This window comes from Pinus tabuliformis, chromosome 3_2 (genome assembly GCF_031772625.1).
Source record: "Pinus tabuliformis cultivar Carrire ecotype Pingquan chromosome 3_2, CPIR1, whole genome shotgun sequence".
NCBI lineage: Eukaryota > Viridiplantae > Streptophyta > Pinopsida > Pinales > Pinaceae > Pinus > Pinus tabuliformis.
In genome coordinates, this window is record NC_142302.1 from 1220953111 (window position 1) to 1220956370 (window position 3260).

A 3260-nucleotide genomic window follows, 5' to 3' on the forward strand; every position below is an offset into this window, starting at 1 on the left:
GATCAATATTGAATTCTTCAAGAAAGCGTTATGCCCAATCTCCCACGATGACCTGATTATAGATTGGTTCAGTAGAGTGAACTTGTACGAAGTGCCACGTGTCACAGTTGCGACATTCGACTCTGAAAACGCTACTAAAAAAACTATGGTCCGTCCTCTTTCTGTTTCTGTAACTATTTATGAAATTTGAATCCAATGCTCAGAGAGAAAGTTATGACTATTTTCCCAACATCACCTGTTTGAAATGGAATTCAATAGCCTGCAAAAACCCAAACTTCCTCGGATCATATCTTTGAAAATATAGCAAACCAAGATCTGAAATTCGTTCACGAGGTTCATCAAGATTTCAACTCAAATGGGTTTTAATTTCAGCTTTTGAAGTTTCACAGAAAAAATGTTATAGCGAAAATTTCATGATGACCTGTTTGAAGCCACAAAATCCCTACTAGAGGAGGATATGAGGGTCATTATTTATATGAATGTCTTGAGTTGAGAGGGTCCTCAACAAGTGAACGTTGGAGGGATTTTAGGAGAAATTTTTTATTATTATTAATTATTGACTATTCAATGACCACAACCAATTATGAGTGCCATGCCACAACCCCATAGGGTTTTAGCCCACTAACTGGGGTTACTAACTTCAAACATGAATATCTCTCAAACCGTGAAGAATTACTTGGTGTGCCATATATCAACGGAAACATCTCGACGAGTAGAATCCATATAGAAGATCCTTGACTCAGAATAGAGTAAGTTGTCAAGTCAAAATTCCCATGCAAGATTGGGGTAGCCCTAGTGCTGCTTGGGTTGACATCAATGACAACCACTAATCAACAGTAGTTGTCACTGGGACTAGTTCCAAGTTTTTATCCAACAGCTTCCCTTAATTATTTATTTTCCTCACTCTTGCTTGGGCTTTGTCTTCATCTGAGCTCTAAAACCATGTTAATTTTAGATAACAATGGTATGTTGTATGCTTTAGCACAATTTACTTCAATGTTCCTTATTAGCCCAATGACAATTTCCAATTATATCCAGTAGCAAGCACATTAACTTAAACACATTGATAGTAAATGCAGATAGAACATAAAAACATGTGCAAAATACAAGCCAAGACAAGAAGACACAAGATTTGGTGGATGCCAGGGAAAATCCGCAATGTGCAGAAAACCCTTTGATCAAATTTTCTTATTATTATTCAATAGTTCAGCAAAGAGAGAGAGAGAGAGAGAGAGAGAGAGAGTGCATTACTTTCCCAAAACAATCATGTCAAAATTAGCAGTGAACAAAAGTCAGCTGTAGCCCTAACCAAAAAGTCAACACTGGTCAAAGAAACACCAAAATGTCCTCCAAGCAGCTCGATTAATAGTAGACCAATTCGGCCTTCTAGGATAGTCAAAGTCAACCCAAAATAGTTTGGTCAAACCTAGTCAAAGGAGAGATAAAACACTGCTATAATTTCTACAGTCAAATACGACGTCAACGCTGGTCAAACTGTCCCAAACTCCTCGATATATGTGCCAATAAATGTGGCCTCCAATGATCAATTTTTGGCCTTCAAAACGTAGTCGAAACTTGGTCAAACAACAAGGGTCAATGTTGCCCTGTAACCATGAAATTTTCGGCCAGCGAACAATGCAAAAATTCGGCCTCCTGCCACAAGTGTGAAGAAGATAGAGGTTTTCCTTGTGCTGTACGAACCAATCAAGAAAGGAGAGAGAGACATGTGTTGAGTTGAGTGATGTCCAAATGAGGAGAGAGGTCACTCCTATTTATACAAATCGTTGAGGGTGTGGAGACACACCTCTTGGGCTTTATTTGACTGAGGTCGACCTTGACAATTTGTGCATGAGAGAGAACAAATTCAAAATTTAACTTCTACTTGTCAGAATGAGATGACCTTTATATCAAAATTAGACCTCTCGAAAAGAGGAATCCAATGCAATAATCATCTCCATCATGTGAGTTGCCCTAAGGTGGGCCCTAGTTGACAATTTTGACACCTCATGACTCTTGCAAGTCTAATCTATAGCTATTGGACTTCTCTCTCATGTATCTCTTGCTACAGGGGGCATCAATCTAGACTATGATTTGCTACAGAACGTTTCTCTCACATCTTAGTAATATATATGCTCTCGCATCTCCTCTCATATCTGAAATGGACATTCATGCATTATGATTACAATCATCGTTTTGGTTACAGTCTTGCACATGAACATTCATATGGGCATCGCACAAGGGAAACACACAATATTTTATATGGGAAACACATAGTCATATTCATTTGGGCATTGCATAAGGGAAACACACAATATTTTATATGGGCAACACACAGTCACATTCATATGGGCATCACATAAGGGAAACACATAATCTTTTATATGGAAAACACGGGCATCGCACAAGGGAAACACAGTCATATTTGTATGGGCATCGTTTAGTTCTCGGCATGGCATTTATATTACAGTCCTTGGCATCATATATGTTATAAAGTTCTAAGCTCCACATCAGATATACACACTTGATATCTCTCATGTTATATATATCTCGCTCCTACATTACACAACATTAATATGTTGGCTAAAGTCTTGTATGGTATGTTCCTCCTTAGTTGTGTTATGGATTCGAGGTATGACACCAAGGTATTCAAGATGTCTCTATAGTATGATTGGCACCATTGTGTGAAGGACGTCCCTACATTATACATACATATATACATACATACATACATACATACATACATATATATATATATAGATAACTTCACATATTGATATGACATTGTATGCATCCAGAGAAATATAGAAACTCTACTAGTATGACCTAGTAGTATGGTCAGTGATTTAGTAAAGATAGAATGACTATGTTTCTAATGATAGTGATGGTTGTTGGAAATATTGAGAGGGGGGTGAATCAATATTTCTTTTCAATTGTTACTTTTACCAGTTAGATCATTTATATTTAGAGCACAAAATGAACAATAGAAATAAATGTTTTTAATTAATATAAGCTTTCCAATGAGTCAAGTACAATATAGGTAGGGATCCAACCCTTGATGAAGACACCTAGGCTCCAACCTGGGATGTGCCAAGAACCTACTTGGATTTTAGTGAGGCTTCGACCTCTAGGGCTTCGACCCTATGTTATCCAAGGCACCAACCTTGAGTTTAGGAGCAACAACTCCAAGGACACCAATCCTTTAGCTTTTCTTTGTCAAGATATGTTAGGTTGTTCTTCACGTCTCCCAAAGTCTTCTTCAA